Raw genomic sequence first — 22,420 nt, 5'->3', positions numbered from 1 at the left:
ATCACGGCTTGCATGTCATTGTGGAGCAGGCGGAAGATGGCGACAAACTTTTGAGGGCAGCTGAAATGGAGGAGGACGCTCCATAGTCCCTCGGGGTTGACAGTGTCAAAGACCTTTGTCAGGTCAAAGAAGGCCATGTACAAGGATTGGTGCTGTTCCCTGCATTTCTCTTGCAGTTGTCGCGCTGTAAAGATCATGTCCGTTGTACCCCATAGTGGACGGAATCCACAGTGTGACTTCGGGAGGAGCTCCTCAGCTACGGGAAGAAGACAGTTGAGGAGGATTCTAGTGATGACTTTCCCAGTGGCCGACAGCAGGGAGATTCTTCTATAGTTGCTGCAGTTGGACTTGGCCCCTTTTTTAAAGATGGTCACGATCACTGCATCTCTGAGATCTCCCGGCATGCTCTCCTCCTTCCAGATGAGAGAGATGAGATCATGCATTCGTGCCAATAGTGCCTCTCCGCCATACTTTAGTGCCTCAGTGGGGATTCCATTTGCTCCTGTTGCTTTGTTGTTCTAGAGCTGATGGATGGCTTTTTCTATCTCATGCAGGGCTGGGGTTTTGCTGAGATGGTGGCGGGTAGCATGCTGCAGGATGCAGTCGAGGACACTCACGTCGAAGGCAGAGTCTTGGTTAAGGAGGTCTTTGAAGTGCTCCTTCCAGTGGGTCCTGACTGCCTCGGTGTCCTTGATAAGTGAATCTCCATTCTTGACCAGCAGTGGGGTGGGGCCTTGGGTGCTTGGGCCATAGGTGGATTTGACTGCAGTGAAGAATCCTCGCACATCATGGCTGTCGGCCAGCTGCTGAATCTCCTGTGCTTTCTCCACCCATCATCTATTCTTCGATGAGGAATAAATTACTAGTAAAGGCCATTGTCGCAGACAATATCAATGCTTTACGGAAACAATTGGATCTGTTCCTGGAAAGGGAGAGTGAGGATTTGAGGGGACATGGTGAGAATGTAAATAAGTGGGATTGATCTGTGAATAACTATTTAATTATTTGAAGCTAAAAATCTTTTGTTCCCGATTCTTCTGTTTGAGAGTTGGGACCTGTTTTTGAGTGGTGTGAGCTGAAGTGTTGAACCACTGATTCCACATTACTAACAGCAATACTTATAATTCTGCAGCTTCTTTCATTTTCTGACATGAAAGTTACTACATAAATGAAATTATTATTATCTAGCAAAGGTGAGATTTTTGTTAAATTTTGCAATATATCCTCTATGTTTCAATGGTAAAATTGTACTTGATCGTGTGTCCCATTTTAACGTATCTGATACACAGCATATGATTTATATATATTTTTTTACTCACTATAGAATTTTCCTTTGTGTTTCTCCCATGCTTATTTTCCTTTTTGTTCCTTTTCTAATCAGCCAGTTTCACTCCTGTGAACGTCATTTATGTACTTGCGCATTTCATAAAAACCCTTGCATCTATTCCGATTCCCCCCTCTCCCACCACCCCCCCCCCCCCCCCCCGCCATTATTGTTACTCCTGCCAGCACTGACTGTAACCTTTTTTCTAAATATTGTAGGTTAAAGCTACAGGGCTAGAAATGACATTTTAGGTCTTGCCGGTATTTTTCCGCCAAAAATACCGCGATGACTCCGCTATGATTCCGAGGCCTAACATTCGGTAAAAAAATGCGCCCAGCGGTAAAAATCGGTATTGCACAAGGACTCGTGGCGCAAACAGCAAATTTTCTGCAACTTTTCTCCGAGGCCGATACCACTGCGAATTGGGCCTAGGGAGGGGGGAAAGCACCAAAAGAAAAAATTTCAAAAAACAAAAAATAGAAAATCACAAAACAATCACAAGATCCTTTTCTATCGAATCGCTGTAAAATAATTTAAAAATAAAAACTTTAACTTACCTTTTTTGCAGGTCCTCCTACCTACCGCCGTTCCAAGGGCTGCAACACACGTTTTTCCCAGTGGTTTTTTTGTCCTATCTACAGGTGTGCTGCGAGCCAAATATCGGCAAAAGTACTTTTTCCACGCTGGTGGTCGCTTCCCAGTGGTATTTAAAAACCGCCGCCGCAAGACTTCAGCCAATTTACCGCCGCATCGTTTTCTGCCAAAAACGGTGAAATATCACCGAAAAACCAGGCGCAAGGTTAAGGAATTTCCAGCTGGTTGGAACAGAGGTGAAGCATCTTATCTGCAAGGGGAGAAATTGTATAATCTAATTGCACAAGTTTAATTGAAATGTTTAGAACATCACTTGAATGGCTTGTAATTATAATCTAGCCTCCAGTTTTGTTTGTCGGTCTGTAGAAAGAATAGATTGCGTCCAGAGGTTGTGTTGTTCATGATGTCCTGTAGTTGAAGAATGGAACAAAAAAGAACCTCCTAGTAATGCAAATTATGTTGGGATGTGATGGCTTCCCATAAGGTTTAGGTTGTGAGTTTTTACTGCAAGTTGGTTTGCAGGTGCTAAATAAAATTAGATTTGAAGAGATTTGTTTTTCACCAACAATTATGTGAACAAAATAATTTCTTGTTGAGTTGACAGCTCTGACTTTAGCCCATTGTCTTTGTTACATGACAATCAGAGTTAGAAATCAGGTCAAAGAGCACTATAAGCATAAAATATCTTTATTTCTTTCCTTTTACTGATTTTGGTAGAGTATGATGTTTAACCATTCTAATATATGAAAATAATATTATGAATAATTTGAGACATATGTGGTAAGTGTCGCATGGGAAGTACAGGTGACTTTGAACCTAGATTCCCAAAGCTTTCCACCACTTGAGTTTTCCTCACAGCATGTCTGGGTCTGCTGTAGAGTAATAGATAGAGATTGATTGTTATGCTTAGTCAAGAATTCCATTATCGCTGTATCATGCAACTACCCAGGATGGTCGAAGGGGAACTGGATGTACCTTAGTCATTTTCATCTAGCAATTCCTATGATTTTCTGTCACCTATCTTTAGAGAGTGGCGAGGTCATCGACTCCAAGTCCTTTTTGTGTTTTCTTTGTTAGGAGATGACTCACCATTTCCTTGGTGCATCATTCTGACGGTGCAGTCAAGATCAGGAAGGTGGGAAATTAGTGTCTACCTCTCCTCTTTAGACATTGGAGCAATAGTGTGCCATTTGCTGCAGAACTTTGGGCAAAAATTTGGCAGATGGAGTATAATGTTGGAAAGTGCGAGGTCATGCACTTTGGCAGAAAAAAAATCAAAGAGAAAGTTTAAGAAGCAGCAGCAGGACACTTGGAAAAGCATAATTCGGTCAGACAGAGTCAGCATGGATTTATGAAGGTGAAGTCATGTTTGACAAATTTGCCAAAATTCTTTGAGGATGTAACAAACAGGGTGGATAAAGGGGAACCCCCAATGGATGTGGTGCAATTAGACTTCCAGAAGGCGTTTGACAAGGTGCCACATAAAAGGTTACTGCACAAGATAAAAGTTCATGGGGTTGGGGGTAATTTATTAGCATGAATAGAGGATTGGCTAACCAACAGAAAACAGAGAGTAGGGATAAATGGTTCATTCTCGGGTTGGCAGTCAGTAACTAGTGGGGTGCCGCAGGGATCAGTCCTGGGACCCCAACTATTTACAATCTATATTCACGACTTGGAGGAAGGGTCCGAATGTAACGTAGCCAAGTTTGCTGAGGATACAAAGATGGGAGGAAAAGCAATGTGCCAGGAGAACACAAAAAAGCTGCAAAAGGACATAGACAGGCTAAGTGAGTGGGCAAAAATTTGGCAGATGGAGTATAATGTTGTAAAGTGTGAGGTCATGCACTTTGGAAGAAAAAAATCAAAGAGCAAGTTATTATTTAAATGGAGAAAGATTGCAAAGTGCTGCAGTACAGCGGGACCTGGGGGTACTTGTGCATGAAACATAAAATGTTAGTATGCAGGTACAGCAAGTGCTCAGGAAGGCCAATGGAATCTTGGAATCTTGACATTTATTGCAAAAGGGGTGGAGTATGAAAGCAGGGAAGTCTTGCTACAATTGTACAGGGTAGTGAGGCCACACCTGGAATACTGCGTGCAGTTTTGTTTTCCATATTTACAAAAGGATATACTTGCTTTGGAGGCAGTTCAGAGAAGGTTCACTAAGTTGATTCCGGAGATGAGGGGGTTGACTTATAAGGAAAGGTTGAGTAGGTTGGGCCTCTACTCATTGGAATTCAGAAGAATGAGAGGTGATCTTATCGAAATGTATAAGATTATGGGGAGGCTTGACAAGGTGGACGCAGAGAGGATGTTTCCACTGATAGGGGAGACTAGAACTAGGGGGAATAATCTTAGAATAAGGCGTCGCCCATTTAAAACTGAGATGAGGATAAATCTCTTCTCTCAGAGGGTTGTGGATCTGTGGAATTCGCTGCCTCAGAGAACTGCGGAAGCTGAGACATTGAATAAATTTAAGACAGAAATAGACAGCTTCTTAAACGATAAGGGAATAAGGGGTTATGGAGAGTGAGCAGAGGGGTGGACCTGAGTCCATGATCGCATCAGCCATGATCGTATTAAATGGCGGAGCAGGCTTGAGGGGCCGTATGGCCTACTCCTGCTCCTATTTCTTATGTTCTTATGTTCTTATGTTATTATTTAAATGGAGAAAGATTGCAAACTGCTGCAGTACAGCGGGACCTGGGGGTACGTGTGCATGAAACACAAAAGGATAGTTTGTAGGTACAGGAAGTGATCAGGAAGTCCAATGGAATCTTGGCCTTTATTGCAAAGGGAATGGAGTATTAAAGCAAGGAATTCTTGCTACAGCTATATAGGGTATTGATGAGGCCACACCTGGAATACTGCATGTAGTTTTGGCTTCCATATTTATGAAAGGATATACTTGCTTTGGAGGCAGTTCAGAGAAGGTTCATTAAGTTGATTCTGGAGATGAGGGGGTTGACTTATGAGGAAAGGTTGAATAGTTTGGGCCTCTACTTATTGGAATTCAGAAGAATGAGAGGTGATCTTATCGAAACGTATAAGATTATGGGGGGGCTTGACAAGATGGATGCAGAGAGGATGTTTCCACTGATGGGGGAGACTAGAACAAGAGGGCATGATCTTAGAATAAGGGGCCACCCATTTGAAACTGAGATGAGGAGAAATTTCTTCTCTCAGAGGGTTGTAAATCTGTAGAATTCACTGCTTCAGAGAGCTGTGGAAGCTGGGACATTGAATAAATTTAAGACAGAAATAGACAGTTTCTTAAACGATAAAGGGATAAGGGGTTATGGGGAGCGGGCAGGGAGGTGGAGCTGAGTCCATGATCAGATCAGCCAAGATCTTATTGAATGGCAGAGCAAGCTCGAGGGGCCATATGGCCTACTCCTGTTCCTATTTCTTATGTTCGGATGTTCTTATATCACCGGTTAAAGCCAGTAGATTAAAACTAGCAATTCTGGTTGTGATCACTGCTCCCAGAAAGTCAGTAGTCATCAAAATTAAGGATACGAGTAATGCAATTTTTTTCCTGCAGAAGTGGATTGGTTCTTTTATAAATTAAGTGATTGATGGTATTCACGATATTTTGGTGCCTGCTGTGAAAGTGGCAAAACCTTAAATTGAAACACGTTTACCACATTGGGATAAAGACGGTTGCTCCATTAATTATTGATTTCAGACCATTGAGCTGAATTTTTAAACATTCAAAATTCATTTTGAGTTGCAGTAAGCAGCAGTGAATGTGGCTGAATGCTTCAAGTTTCCTTAATTGCTGTTCTTGGCACGTCTATTACAAGGACAGAAGGCTGACTGTTTTGGCTGGGTTTAGCTAATTGCTCTGTAAGTGTCAGAGCACTGACAATCCAAATAGATTTTAACTTGAAATTTTCTACGACAGACAGACTGGCAAGCAGTCAAACATGAAGCAATTTTTATAATACTTGGCCTAGAAATCTGTGGTCGCCTCAAAAGATGGCAGTGCCACCATGGCCGTGGGCTAACAGCTGCCAAAAATTGTGGTGCTGGTAGGACTGACAAATTGGCACTGGGGTCTATTTATCATTAGCTCAGTGCTAAACTTACAGTGCAATGCCATCCTGGTGGCACTGGTCCTGGCAACAGGCTCCAGTGTGGCGTGCCCAAGAAGCATTGCTGCTTCAACAGCCTCTGAAAGCGAGGCTGTGATTTCATCAAGCATTGCAGGATTCTTAAAAGGGCAATGCATTGTCATTTTCTTAAAATGGCAATGTCTTATGAAAAGGAAAAAAAAAATGCAGTTTTTAGCCCTTACAGCTCAACTGCCTTCTGAAAAGAAAACATTCAAAAGAATTCCCAAATGGGAGCCCAACTCGTAAAGCTGAATTCCCTTCTGTGCATGATAAAATGGGAAAAATGCTTCAGCATTAACACAAATGGTCCAACAGCCCAGGGAAAGGGCACCCAGAGTCTCGCTCGCAGCACCCCAGGTTTGTGCAGGGGTTCAACACTGCAATAGAGGTCCTTTACCCACAGAGGCCATGAGACACTCCATAAAGAACAATGTGGGACCATATCACTGAGGTCGTCACTGCCAGAAATGTCCCCCCCACCGCCACCCCTCCACCCCACCACTACCACCTGGCTCCAGTACCCAAAGAAGCTTCATTACCTTAGAGCACTGGACAAGGTCAGTGAATGCATCTTCAAAGACCATCTCCGACAAATTGTATCATTAGACTCACACAGTTCTCAAAGCCAACTCCCACCCCCACCCCACCTACTGGCGGAGGAGGAGGAAATATAGAACCATAGAAAATAGGTGCAGCAGTAGGCCATTCGGCCTTTCGAGCCTGCACCGCCATTCAATGAGTTCATGGCTGAACATGCAACTTCAGTACCCCATTCCTGCTTTCTCGCCATACCCCTTGAACCCCTAGTAGTAAGGACTTCATCTAACTCCTTTTTGAATATATTTAGTGAATTGGCCTCAACTACTTTCTGTGGTAGAGAATTCCACAGGTTCACCACTCTCTGGGTGAAGAAGTTTCTCCTCATCTTGGTCCTAAATGGCTTACCCCTTATCCTTAGACTGTGACCCCTGGTTCTGGACTTCCCCAACATTGGGAACATTCTTCCTGCATCTAACCTGTCTAACCTCGTCAGAATTTTAAACGTTTCTATGAGGTCCCTCTCATTTTTCTGAACTCCAGTGAATACAAGCCCAGTTGATCCAGTCTTTCTTGATAGGTCAGTCCCGCCATCCCGGGAATCAGTCTGGTGAACCTTTGCTGCACTCCCTCAATAGCAAGAATGTCCTTCCTCAGGTTAGGAGACCAAAACTGTACACAATACTCCAGGTGTGGCCTCACCAAGGCCCTGTACAACTGTAGCAACACCTCCCTGCCCCTGTACTCAAATCCCCTCGCTATGAAGGCCAACATGCCATTTGCTTTCTTAACCGCCTGCTGTACCTGCATGCCAACCTTCAATAACTGATGTACCATGACACCCAGGTCTCGTTGCACCTCCCCTTTTCCTAATCTGTCACCATTCAGATAATAGTCTGTCTCTCTGTTTTTACCACCAAAGTGGATAACCTCACATTTATCCACATTATACTTCATCTGCCATGCATTTGCCCACTCACCTAACCTATCCAAGTCGTTCTGCAGCCTCATAGCATCCTCCTCATGACTCACACTGCCACCCAACTTAGTGTCATCCGCAAATTTGGAGATACTACATTTAATCCCCTTGTCTAAATCATTAATGTACAGTGTAAACAGCTGGGGCCCCAGCACAGAACCTTGCGGTACCCCACTAGTCACTGCCTGCCATTCTGAAAAGCCCCCATTTACTCGTACTCTTTGCTTCCTGTCTGACAACCAATTCTCAATCCATGTCAGCACGCTACCCCCAATCCCAAGTGCTTTAACTTTATCTCTTGTGTGGGATCTTGTCGAAAGCCTTCTGAAAGTCCAAATATACCACATCAACTGGTTCTCCCTTGTCCACTCAACTGGAAACATCCTCAAAAAATTCCAGAAGATTTGTCAAGCATGATTTCCCTTTCACAAATCCATGCTGACTTGGACCTATCATGTCACCTCTTTCCAAATGCACTGCTATGACATCCTTAATAATTGATTCCATCATTTTACCCACTACCAATGTCAGGCTGACCGGTCTATAATTCCCTGTTTTCTCTCTCCCTCCTTTTTTAAAAAGTGGGGTTACATTGGCTACCCTCCACTCGATAGGAACTGATCCAGAGTCAATGGAAAGTTGGAAAATGACTGTCAATGCATCCGCTATTTCCAAGGCCACCTCCTTAAGTACTCTGGGATGCAGTCCATCAGGCCCTGGGGATTTATCGGCCTTCAATCCCATCAATTTCCCCAACACAATTTCCCGACTAATAAGGATTTCCCTCAGTTCCTCCTCCTTACTCGACCCTCTGACCCCTTTTATATCCGGAAGGTTGTTTATGTCCTCCTTAGTGAATACCGAACCAAAGGACGAGGAGGAGGATGAGGAGGAGGAGGAGGAGAACGAGGAGGAGGAGGATGAGAATGACGACAAGTCAGCAGCCTTCCACCAGGCATGCTGCAGCCACTGGGGTAGCACTGCGTGACATCAGCAGGATAGGAAAAGTTACACACAAGATAGTCATTAAGTGAATGCACAAGGGCGATTAGTTGATTGCTTGATGTCATATTGATGTCACATTAGCAGAGCAGCTCTCGAGTCATCCTGGTTAACCTTTGCCACTGGATAAAGGCCAAGCTCTGTCAAGCCCGTGTGATGGCTGATGTGCAATGGTCACCACATGTTAAAAAAATCCACGCACAGGCATCTTCCACCCTTCAATTGGAGTTCAAGACTGGAATATCGGGTCCTTCATTGAAACATCTGTGAACTCGTCCCTTTTGGTGTGGAAACAAGTCATCCATGTTCGAGGGACCGCCATGATGATGATGATGATTGGATGGATTGATGTATAAAGTTGGATTGGAAAGTTTGCTTTGCGGTGGCTTTTATTTCAGCATCGTGGCCAAGAGGACACTGTGATGGTTAGTAACCGAGGGAAGGTAAGGTGTTGGACAGATGTTGAAAAGAGAATTGGGGTTATGGTCACTGGTACCGCAGGCAGGTGATTCCATCCCAGATATCCCGGCCAGAAAGGGGCTGTCTGGTTTGCATCCCTCCTTCTGTTTCCTCCTCTTCTGTTTCCTCTTCTTCTGCCTCTTCTTCTTCTGCGTCTTCCTCTTCCCCCTGTGAGTGAATACTGCAAATCTGAAATAAAAGCTTTAAATATTGGAATACTCAGCAGGTCAGGCAGCATCTGGACCTGAGACGTGAACTCTGTTTCTCTCTCCACACATGTTGCCTGACCTGCTGAATATTTCCAACATTTTCTTTCTTCTCACAGACCAGCCTTTACCATCCGAGGCCTTGCATGTATCCAGTACCACTCCCTGCACACTTAAAAAAACTTTTAACATGTATTGCACCAAGCTATTACTTCAATAAAATAAAAAAAAATCCATTTCAAAAATTTAAACACAAACTTACATGAATGATGTGTGTTGTCCTTTTAAGAGGTGCTGATAGTGTCTTTATCAGTCTGCTAAATGCTGGGTTTTAATGGCAAACTTTGGACCCAGCGCTGAACTCAGCAGTAAAGTCAAAATTCGCTGAGATGTTAAATCGGCGTTGCACGCCGACTGATGTCATCCTCTCTTAATTTACATTTCTAGGGCCAATGTTGCTATCGGATCTTTAGCCTGGATCATGACAAAATGATTTAGACAAAGGAATTGAATGTAATATCTCCAAGTTTGCAGATGACACTAAGCTGGGTGGCAGTGTGAGCTGTGAGGAGGATGCTAAGAGGCTGCAGGGTGACTTGGACAGGTTAGGTGAGTGGGCAAATGCATGGCAGATGCAGTATAATGTAGATAAATGTAAGGTTATCCACTTTGGGAGCAAAAACACGAAGGCAGAATATTATCTGAATGGTGACACATTAGGAAAAGGGGAGGTGGAACGAGACCTGGGTGTCATGGTATATCAGTCATTGAAAGTTGGCATGCAGGTACAGCAGGCGGTGAAGAAGGCAAATGGCATGTTGCCCTTCGTAGCTAGGGGATTTGAGTATAGGGGCAGGGATGTCTTGCTGCAGCTGTATAGGTCCTTGGTGAGGCCTCACCTGGAATATTGTGTTCAGCTTTGGTCTCCTAACTTGAGGAAGGACATTCTTGCTATTGAGGGAGTGTAGTGAAGGTTCACCAGATTGATTCCCGGGACGGCAGGACTGACATATGAAGAAAGGTTGGATCGACTAGGCTTATATTCACTGGAATTTAGAAACATATAAAATTCTGGCGGGATTGGGCAGGTTAGATGCAAGAAGAATGTTCCCGATGTTGGGGAAGTCCAGAACCAGGGGTCACATTCTAAGGATAAGGGGTAAGCCATTTAGGACCGAGATGAGAACAAACTTCTTCACTCAGAGAATTGTGAACCTGTGGAATTCTCTACCACAGAAAGTTGTTGAGGCCAGTTCGTTAGATATATTCAAAAGGGAGTTAGATGTAGCCCTTACGGCTAAAGGGATCAAGGGGTATGGAGAGAAAGCAGGAATGGGGTACTGAAGTTGCATGATCAGCCATGATCATATTGAATGGTGGTGCAGGCTCGAAGGGCCGAATAGCTTACTCCTGCACTATTTTCTATGTTTCTATATTTCTAAAAACCCGTGCCAATAGGTGGTCAAATTTCTAGGCCAGTCTTTAATCAAACAGTGGGGTCTAATCACAGGGAGTTACCAGGAAATACAATAAACAAACATTGCATTGGTAAATAATATGGTAAAATGGAAAGCTGCAAAAAATTCAACACAGTTGATAATATAACTGTTGATAAACATATGTCCTGGTTCGATGGGTAACTCTTTAGACATAGAAACATAGAAAATAGGTGCAGGAGTAGGCCATTCGGCCCTTCTAGCCTGCACCGCCATTCAATGAGTTCATGGCTGAACATTCAACTTCAGTACCCCATTCCTGCTTTCTCGCCATACCCCTTGATCCCCCTAGCAGTAAGGACCTCATCTAACTCCTTTTTGAATATATTTAGTGAATTGGCCTCAACAACTTTCTGTGGTAGAGAATTCCACAGGTTCACCACTCTCTGGGTGAAGAAGTTCCTCCGCATCTCGGTCCTAAATGGCTTACCTCTTATCCTTAGATTGTGACCCCTGGTTCTGGACTTCCCCAACATTGGGAACATTCTTCCTGCATCTAACCTGTCTAACCCCGTCAGAATTTTATATGTTTCTATGAGGTCCCCTCTCATTCTTCTGAACTCCAGTGAATACAAGCCCAGTTGATCCAGTCTTTCTTGATAGGTCAGTCCCGCCATCCCGGGAATCAGTCTGGTGAACCTTCGCTGCACTCCCTCAATAGCAAGAATGTCCTTCCTCAGGTTAGGAGACCAAAACTGTACACAATACTCCAGGTGTGGCCTCACCAATGCCCTGTACAACTGTAGCAACACCTCCCTGCCCCTGTACTCAAATCCCCTTGCTATGAAGGCCAACATGCCATTTGCTTTCTTAACCGCCTGCTGCACCTGCATGCCAACCTTCAATGACTGATGTACCATGACACCCAGGTCTCTTTGCACCTCCCCTTTTCCTAATCTGTCACCATTCAGATAATAGTCTGTCTCTCTGTTTTTACCACCAAAGTGGATAACCTCACATTTATCCACATTATACTTCATCTGCCATGCATTTGCCCACTCACCTAACCTATCCAAGTCGCTCTGCAGCCTCACAGCATCCTCCTCGCAGCTCACACTGCCACCCAACTTAGTGTCATCCGCAAATTTGGAGATACTACATTTAATCCCCTCATCTAAATCATTAATGTACAGTGTAAACAGCTGGGGCCCCAGCACAGAACCTTGCGGTACCCCACTAGTCACTGCCTCCCATTCTGAAAAGTACCCATTTACTCCTACTCTTTGCTTCCTGTCTGACAACCAGTTCTCAATCCATGTCAGTACACTACCCCCAATCCCATGTGCTCTAACTTTGCACATCAATCTCTTGTGTGGGACCTTGTCGAACGCCTTCTGAAAGTCCAAATATACCACATCAACTGGTTCTCCCTTATCCACTCTACTGGAAACATCCTCAAAAAATTCCAGAAGATTTGTCAAGCATGATTTCCCTTTCACAAATCCATGCTGACTTGGACCTATCATGTCACCTCTTTCCAAATGCACTGCTATGACATCCTTAATAATTGATTCCATCATTTTACCCACTACCGATGTCAGGCTGACCGGTCTATAATTCCCTGTTTTCTCTCTCCCTCCTTTTTTAAAAAGTGGGGTTACATTGGCTACCCTCCACTCCATAGGAACTGATCCAGAGTCAATGGAATGTTGGAAAATGACTGTCAACGCATCCACTATTTCCAAGGCCACCTCCTTAAGTACTCTGGGATGCAGTCCATCAGGCCCTGGGGATTTATCGGCCTTCAATCCCATCAATTTCCCCAACACAATTTCCCGGCTAATAAGGATTTCCCTCAGTTCCTCCTCCTTACTAGACCCCCCGACCCCTTTTATAACCGGAAGGTTGTTCGTGTCCTCCTTCGTGAATACCGAACCAAAGTACTTGTTCAATTGGTCCGCCATTTCTTTGTTCCCCGTTATGATTTCCCCTGATTCTGACTCACAGCAATGAGTATGCATGAACAGTATATTTTTTCTTAGAATTATTCTGGAGTGTATTGGAATGCTTTTGGGTGAGGCTCACTTAAAATGGGTGTTTGCTTTTGAGGGGCCCATATTTCACTCTTTTGTTATAGTTGCGCACATTTCAGATATTTGAAAGGCTTTGTGTGAATATTGCAGTGGTGTTACAGACACCAAATTCTGACAAATTCATTTGAAGTCTTGTGACAGATACATCAGTTTGGTGAGTTATATAGGAGATGTTCAGAAATAGCTGGTCAAGGAGGTCCAACAAACAGCATGCCCAATATCTATGAGCTGCTTCAGATCGAGGTGAGTCCATTTTGGTCTAATTTGAGGCAATGGGAGAAGCACTAGAGTTGACATAAAGACCAAGGCTGGTAGGGAGATCATTATCTAGTGACTACTGTCTCTAAATTGTCAGACTGCTTGTCCGACATCCAGCACTGGATGAGCAGTAATTTCTTCCAACTAAATATTGGGGAAAAACCGAAGCCATTGGGGCTGAATTTGCGGTTGGAGGCTTCCCGCGGGCGGATGCCTCCAACCTGCATTAAATCTACAAACCTTCCTGGTAGTCTGGGAGGTTTGGCAACTTGCCCTCCTGGGCCTCTACGCGTAGGACTGCATAGAGGCCCATGTATCCCAGGGGTGCATGGGTTTGCAAGTGCCCTTGGGATCATATGGGGTTGCCCAACCAACCAAAGAAGGGAATCCCCATTCATACTTATGGGGATTCTGTACAGAACTTCCATAAGTATGAATGGGGATCACATGGAAAATTCCTCTACACATCAAATAAACTAAAAAAAAATACATATTTAAAAATAATTAAAATGGCATTTCATTAAATATTTAAAATAAAAATTACATTTTTTGAAAAATAAATTTACATGTTTTAACATGGCTAAAAATAAACTCATCTTATTGCACAGGGTTTTCAACATATAAATGAATGAAAAAAAATTATGTTTATGCTTTTTAAAACTCTTACGTAATTTCACGGGCATTCACTGGGCAGAAATTGGGCAATTAGCCCAACTCTCTGGTTGCGGAGGCACTTCTCCCAGAGAGTCGTATGATCTGTCAAGAGAATTCTTATCAGATCGCAAGTTCCGAGTTTTAGCGTAGGCGCAGCTCATACATAAACCCGGAACTTGTGCTAATCCTATGGACGCGTGTGTAGGGGACCCAAATACAGCCCCTTTGTCTTCGGTCCCCGCCAAAAACTCTGTTCCCCAGCCAACGACTCCATCCTTCTCCCTGGCAAATGTCTGAGGCTGAATCAGGCCATTAGGAATCTTGGTATCGTATCTGACCCTGAAATTAGCTTTTGACCACATATCATCACCATCACCAAGACCGCCTATTTCCACCTCCATAACATTGCCTGACTCAGCCCATGCTTCAGCTCATTTGTTACTGAAACCCTTATCCATGCCTTTGTTACCTCTTAGACTTGATTGTTCAATATGCTCTCCTGGCCGTCCTCCTATCTTTCAACCTCCATAAACTTGAGGTCAACCAAAACTCTGTTGCCCTTATCCTAACTCGCTCAAAGTCCTGCTCATACATCATCCCTGTGCTCGCTGACCTACAGTGGCTCCCGGTCCGCCAACAATTCCATTTTAAAATTCTCATCCTTGTTTTGAAATCCATCCAAGGCCTCACCGCTCCCGGGATGGCGGGACTGACCTATCAAGAAAGATTGGATCAATTGGGCTTGTATTCACTGGAGTTCAGAAGAATGAGAGGGGACCTCATAGAAACGTTTAAAATTCTGACGGGTTTAGACAGGTTAGATGCAGAAAGAATGTTCCCAATGTTGGGGAAGTCCAGAACCAGGGGTCACAGTCTGAGGATAAGGGGTAAGCCATTTAGGACCGAGATGAGGAGAAACTTCTTCACCCAGAGAGTGGTGAACCTGTGGAATTCTCTACCACAGAAAGTAGTTGAGGCCAATTCACTAAATATATTCAAAAGGGAGTTAGATGAAGTCCTTACTACTCGGGGGATCAAGGGTTATGGCGAGAAAGCAGGAAGGGGGTACTGAAGTTTCATGTTCAGCCATGAACTCATTGAATGGCGGTGCAGGCTAGAAGGGCTGAATGGCCTGCTCCTGCACCTATTTTCTATGTTTCTATGTTTCTATGTTTACCTCTCTAACCTCCTCCAGCCCTACAATCCTCCGAGATCTCTGCGCTTCTCCAATACTGGCCTCTTGCTCATCCCCTATTTTAATCGCTCTACCATTGGTGGCCATGTTTTCAGCCACTTCGACCCTTAGCTCTGCAATTCTTTTCCAAAACCTCTCTGCTTCTCTCGCTCTTTCTCCTCCTTTTAAGATGCTCCTTTAAACCTACCTCTTTGACCAAGGTCTAATATCTCCTGTTTAGAAAGAGCGGGAGCCGGAGAGGAGCGGGCAGTTTAAAAAGAGTGGGAGCCAGGGATGAGCGAGCAGTTTAAAAAGAGCGGGTGCGGGAAGGAGACGAGCGGACAGTTTAAAAAGAGCGGGAGCCGGAGAGGAGTGGGCTGTTTGGAAAGAGCGGGAGCCGGAGAGGAACGGGCTGTTTAGAAAGAGCGGGAGCCGGAAAGGAGCGGGTAGTTTAAAAAGAGCAGGAACTGGAGAGGAGCAGGCTGTTTAGAAAGAGCGGGAGCCGGAGAGGAGCGGGCAGTTTAAAAAGAGCGGGAGCCGGAGAGGAGCGGGCTGTTTAAAAAGAGCGGGAGCCGGAGAATCGGAGGAGTGGTGGAGCCGGAGAATCGGAGGAGCGGTGGAGCCGGAGAGTCGGAGGAGCGGCGGAGGTCGGAGCGGAGCAGGTCAAGAACAGCGAGGCCATAAAAGGGGGCCCAGTAGTCAGAGAAGGCCAGCTGGTGCAGGGGCAGAAGTAAACAAAGAAATAAAAAGAAATCGAAATGTGATGTCACAGCCAAGAGAGTAAGTGATTGGCTGATGGATTGGTGAGTATTTAATCTTTTACTTTTTCTTTTTCTTTTCTGATCAGTAAGAAACCTTTGGCGTTGTTATCAATTAGGTTAATTTAAGGGTTAAGTCATGGCAGGAGAGCCCAGACCCGTGTCATGCTCCTCCTGTGCTATGTGGGAAGTCAGGGACACTTCCAGTGTCCCTGACAACTACATGTGCAGGATGTGTATCCAGCTGTGGGAGAGCTATAGTTTCAGGGGATTCTATTGTTAGGGGAATAGATAGACGTTTCTGCGGCCGCAAACGAGACTCCAGGATGGTATGTTGCCTCCCTGGTGCAAGGGTCAAGGATGTCTCGGAGCGGCTGCAGCGCATTCTGGAGGGGGAGGGTGAACAGCCAGTTGACGTGGTACATATAGGTCCCAATGATATAGGTAAAAAATGGGATGAGGTCCTACAAGACGAATTTAGGGAGCTAGGAGTTAAATTAAAAAGTAGGACCTCAGAGGTAGTATTTCTCAGGATTGCTACCAGTGCCACGTGCTAGTCAGAGTAGGAATTGCAGGATGGCTCAGATGAATACGTGGCTTGAGGAATGATGCAAGGGGGAGGGATTCAAATTCCTGGGACATTGGAACTGGTTCTGGGGGAGGTGGGACCAGTACAAACCGGATGGTCGGCACCTGGGTAGGACCGGAACTGATGTCCAAGGGGGAGTGTTTGCTAGTGCTGTTGGGGAGGGTTTAAACTAAAAAGGCAGGGGGATGGGAATCAATGCAGTGAGGCAGAGGGAAGTAAAAAGGGGGTAGAAGCAAAAGGTAGGAAGGAGAAAAGCAAGAGTGGAGGGCAGAGAAATCAAGGGCAAAAATCAAAAAGGGCCACATTACAACATAATTTTAAAAGGACAAAGAGTGATAAAAAAAACAAGCCTGAAGGCTCTGAGTCTCAATGTGAGAAGCATTTGTAATAAGGTGGATGAATTGACTGCGCAGATAGCTGTTAACGGATATGATGTAATTGGGATTACGGAGACATGGCTCCAAGGTATCCAAGGCTGGGAGCTCAACATCCAGAGGTATTCAATATTCAGGAAGGACACACAGGAAGAAAAAGGAGGTGGGGTAGCGTTACTGGTTAAAGAGGAGATTAACACAATAATATGGAAGGCCATTAGCGTGGATGATGTGGAATCTATATGGGTAGAGCTGCGAAACACCAAAGGACAGAAAACATTAGTGGGAATTGTGCACAGACCACCAAACAGTAGTAGGGAGGTTGGGGATGGCATCAAACAGGAAATTAGGGACGTGTGCAATAAGGGTACAGCAGTTTTCATGGGTGACTTTAATCTACATACTGTGGAGGAGGATTACCTGGAGTGTATAAGGGATGGTTTTCTAGACCAATATGTCGAGGAACCAATTAGAGAGCAGGCCATCCTAGACTGGGTCTTGTGTAAGGAGAGAGGATTAATTAGCAATCTGGTCATGCGGGGCCCCTTGGGAAGAGTTACCATAATATGGTAGAATTCTTCATTAAGATGGGGAGTGACATAGTTAATTCAGAGACTAGGGTCCTGAACTTAAAGAAAGGAAACTTCGACGGTATGAGACGTGAATTGGCTAGGATAGACTGGAAATTGATACTTAAAGGGTTGACGGTGGATAAACATCACATGGATGAAGTACAACAATTGTACATCCCTGTGTGGCATAAGAATAAAAAAGGGAAGGTGGCTCAACCGTGGCTAACAAGGGAAATTAGGGAAAGTGTTAAGCCCAAGGAAGAGGCTTATAAAATTGCCAGAAAACGCAGCAAACCTAAGGACTGGGAGAAATTTAGAATTCAGCAGAGGAGGACAAAGGGTTTAATTAGGAGGGGGAAAATAGAGTATGAGAGGAAGCTTGCAGGGAACATAAAAACTGACTGCAAAAGCTTCTATAGATATGTGAAGAGAAAAAGATTCATGAAGGCTAATGTAGGTCCCTTGCAGTCAGAATCAGGGGAACTCATAATGGGGAACAAGGAAATGGCAGACCAATTGAACAAATACTTTGATTCTATCTTCACTAAGGAAGACACGAAAAACCTCCCAAAAATACTAGGGGACTGAGGGTCTAGCGAGAAGGGGGAACTGAGGGAAATCCTTATTAATCAGGAAATGGTGTTCGGGAAATTGAAGGGACTGAAGGCTGATAAATCCCCAGGGCCTGATAGTCTGCATCACAGAGTACTTATGGAAGTGGCCCTAGAAATAGTAGATGCATTGGTGGTCATTTTCCAACATTCCATGGACTCTGGATCAGTTCCTATGGATTGGAGGGTAGCTAATGTAACCCCACTGTTTAAAAAAGGAGGGAGAGAGAAAACAGGAAATTATAGATCGGTTAGCCTGACATCGGTGGTAGGGAAAATGCTGGAATCAATTATTAAAGATGTAATAGCAACGCATTTGGAAAGCAGTGACAGGATCGGTCCAAGTCAGCATGGATTTATGAAAGGGAAATCATGCTTGACCAATCTTCTCGAGTTTTTTGAGGAGGTAACTAGTAGAGTGGATAAGGGAGAACCAGTGGATGTGGTGTATATGGACTTTCAAAGGCTTTTGACAAGGTCCCACAAAGAGATTAGTGTGCAAAATTAAAGCACATGCTATTGGGGGTAATGTTTTGACATGGATAGAGAACTGGTTGGCAGACAGGAAGCAAAGAGTGGGAATAAACGTGTCCTTTTCAGAATGGCAGGCAGTGATTCAAGGTTCAGTGCTGGGACCCCAACTATTTACAATATACATTAATGGGTTAGGTGAAGGAATTGAATGTAATATCTTCAAGTTTGCAGATGCCACTAAGCTGGGTGGCAGTGCAAGCTGTGAGGAGGATGCTAGGAGGCTGCAAGGGGACTTGGACAGGTTAGGTGAATGGGCAAATGCATGGCAGTTGCAGTATAATGTGGATAAGTATGAGGTTATCCACTTTGGTGGCAAAAACAAGAAGGCAGATTATTATCTGAATGGTGACAGATTAGTAAAAGGGGAGGTGCAACGAGACCTGGGTATCATAGTACATCAGTCATTGAAAGTAGGCATGCAGGTACAGCAGGCAGCAAAGAATGCAAATGCCATGCTGGCCTTCATAGCGAGGGGATTTGACTATAGCAGCAGAAAGGTCTTACTGCAGTTGTACAGGGCCTTGATGAAACCACACCTTGAGTATTGTGTGCAGTTTTGGTCTCCTAATCTGAGGAAGGACTTTCTTGCTATTGAGGGAGTGCAATGAAGGTTCACTAGACTGATTCCCAGGATGGCAGGATTGACATATGAAGAAAGGCTGGATCGACTAGGCTTATATTCACTGGAATTTAAAAGAATGAGAGGGGATCTCGTAGAAACATATAAAATTCTGACGGGATTGGAGAGGTTAGATGCAAGAAGAATGTTCCCGATGTTGGAGAAGTCCAGAATGAGGGCGTCACAGTCTAAGGATAAGGGGTAAGCCATTTAGGACTGAGATGAGGAGAAACTTCTTCACTCGGAGAATTGTGAACCTGTGGAATTCTCCACCACAGAAAGTTGTTGAGGCCAGTTGGTTAGATATATTCAAAATGGAGTTAGATGTGGCCCTTACAACTAAAAGGATCAAGGGGTATGGAGAGAAAACAGGAATGGGATACTGAAATTGCATGATCAGCCATGATCTTATTGAATGGTGGTGCAGGCTCGAAGGGCCGAATGGCCTACTTTCCTACTTCCTATGTATCTATATTTCTGTGGCTTCGAATCAAATTTTGCTCGATAATCACTCCTGTGAAATGCCATAGGGCGGTTTACCACATTAAAAGCACTATATAAATGCAAGTTGTTGTTGTTGTTGACTCGTGTTATGGATGGTAAGGATATAATAGGGCTCAGCTTACGAAAGGCAACTTGAGCCAGAAGGTAGTACCTGTGGAACTGAGAGTCAGGGCCTTGAGGGAAGGAAGAAAACTGGGAGAAACAACAAATGTGATCTCTTATTTATTATACAGCCAACAATGAATTCACCAACAACCTACAAAATTTATAAGCTTAAAAAAAATAGACAATAAAATAACAGGCGAAAGCAAGAGCGATTCAAAACCTTTGCACAAAGTGCTGAAGCAGAAGCAAATAACAGAGGGAATACATCACTTAAATTGCTATCATTTCCACTGCTTGACTCAGATGCAGATCCAAATTTACTTGGAGTAAGATGGAGAAAGTGGATTGAAGTGTTATTTTTTTTGATTGCTTCAGACATGACAGACAAGATTAGAAAGAGTGCAATTCTATTATATTCTGTTGGTAGAGTGGTTTTTTCATATGCTACCAGAAAAAGGAAAAAATCTCAAGGAAGAAGAACACGCAATAAGAAACTTATCCATTTAGGAAAGCTAGTCATGAGACTGGGTGAGCTAATATACAGATATCATATACAATTTTGTCAAGTACCAACATCATATGAACTCACAGATGTGAGTGAGAATACAAAATCATAGATTATTCTGAGCCGTGTTTCCCTCTGCCTAAGAAACCCAACCATGATTTTGAAATACGTCTTGGACAGTAGCGGATCAGCAGCATTGAAGTTAATGGAAATGAAAATCAGGCAGAGTGCAAAACAGGCTGCTGATTCTCTATTGCCTGCTTTGAGCTACTGCCCCAAGACAAATTTATACCTTGAAAGACCTGTTGGATGTAGATTTAAAATTCCAGGCATTGAGCGTGTAGTGTATGTAGGCACCTTTAGTAATGACTCCACGAGGCAGGGTGTGGTACTTAAACTGTGCAGACCTGCAGTCCTTTATTAGCAGCTCCTGAGTGCCAACAACAAGCTGTGAATTCCCTTTTATACTGGGTTACCTGCCGTGTGCTGGGTCTCCAGCAACAGCACCATTTGGTGTACTCGTAAGGTGTCTACAGTACAAGGGTACATTCAATGTGACGTAATAGTGTTACAGACATCACACAGTGAACAGGCATGCCTACACAACAATACTCCCTCCTGAGCATTTTTCATATCCTTGTTGTCATGAGCGGGGGCAGTGGTGGGCTATGGGAGCTTGTGGTGAGGGTTGTGTGGTTGCCAGGTGTGACCCCTGTGCTTGAGGCTGGCCTCGTATGTTTCCCCTCCCTCACACACAGACCATGTGGGTGTCACTGTTGTGGGATCCCTTGGGGAGATAACCACGGCAGCCGTGGCTGGTGTGTATACACTGTGATGTGGATAGTTGTGGGGTGGTGGGCAGGGCCACAAGACTGGGTGGGCTTCTTGTCCACCAATGGGGATGAGGGTCAGGTCATCCAGGGTTTGCCAGGGAAGCTGGAGGGTATTGGCCTCATGCTCCTGGTGTTGGCCCTGATGGCCAGGGGTTGTAGGGCTGGTCTGGTGCAGGTTGCCATTGGTAGTGGCTGGGCTGTCCATTGACCACTGTCCCTGTAGTGGGTCTGCTCCCACTGCCTGTGTGTGTGTCCTGCAAGGAGCATCACATTCGCTCCAAAGGTCCAGGCTACTTGGTCAGGTAGCCTGCTGGACCTGGAGTTCTCCCACAGGGGGATTCCATTGGCATTAGCATGGTCCCTATAGGACCCAATGTCCTTTGGCAGTGTCCTACCGGTATACATGACACCTTGGCTCTGATCACACATAGTCGAGCCTGTATTATACATTCTAGCATTTGCATTACTTTTGGGTGTCCTGGTTTCAACAGGCATGGTTACATTAGGCATTTCACATTCTTTATCATTATTGTTAAGCATAATAAACTTGTTCTTAACCTCACTGACACCTGCATTCATCTCATTAGTCACAGTAATTAAATCAGCATCACAATTCATGGTTACATTGCATACATTTTCGTACTTGCACCCTTTTATTGCATCTTTAGCTTTAAAGTACGTGTACTCAAATAGTTGGAACTTCCCCTTTACATTTTTTTGGTTACTGGTCTCCTTTAAGGGAACCTTCAAATCTGATTGGCCGCTCGATGTCACATGATGCTCCTCCATGTTGACTCGTGGCATGGAGGAGGCCATTTTGATTACAGGTCTGCTGCTTGTGGTTCTGCAGCCATTTTGTGGTCTTACTGCAGGTAGGCTGTGGTGCTCTTTTTGCTTGTGGTGCTGCAGCCATTTTGTGGTCTTGCTGCAGGAGGGCTGTGGTGCTCTTTTCTTCCACAGCGCCATTTTGTCTGATGTGGACCCGGTTCATCCAATTCCTGCCCAGCAGCGTGGGACCGTCGCCGGCTACAATCCACAGGGGGAGTTTGTGCAACACGCTGCCCTGGGAGACCTGAACGTCTACACTGCCAATGATTTGGACTTTACCTTTGGTATAGGTGAGCAGCTTTGCCTGGACAGGAGACAGTTTTGGTCAAGTGGCAGGATTCATCCAAATTTTTTCAAAGGTCTTTTGGCTCATCACAGACTGGCTCGCCCCTGTGTCGATCTCCATGGAGACTGGGACCCCATCGATGTCCATTTCCATCATCCACGGAGAACTTCCGGTGGAACAGGTAAAGATTCCATACTCTTCTCCCAGGGTTTGAGCAGCTTCATCCTCATCTGTGTCGGAGCCCAGGTGATTAGCCAACTCATCAGAGACACAGTGTGTACAGCCTTTTCTGCACATTCTCTAAAGGTGCCCTTTTTCTTTGCAGCCCTTGCATGCATAGTCTTTTAAGCGGTGGTGTCCTCCACAGCGCCAGCACGGGGCCATCCGGTTTGCCCCATGTGGCGGACTCAGGGTTGCAGGACTTGGAGCAGCATTTCTGCCTTTAGAAGTGTCCATGCGGTGCAC

This window comes from Pristiophorus japonicus, chromosome 7, assembly GCF_044704955.1.
Source record: "Pristiophorus japonicus isolate sPriJap1 chromosome 7, sPriJap1.hap1, whole genome shotgun sequence".
In the NCBI taxonomy this organism is placed as follows: Eukaryota; Metazoa; Chordata; class Chondrichthyes; family Pristiophoridae; genus Pristiophorus; species Pristiophorus japonicus.
Note: the sequence above shows the minus strand (reverse complement) of the source record.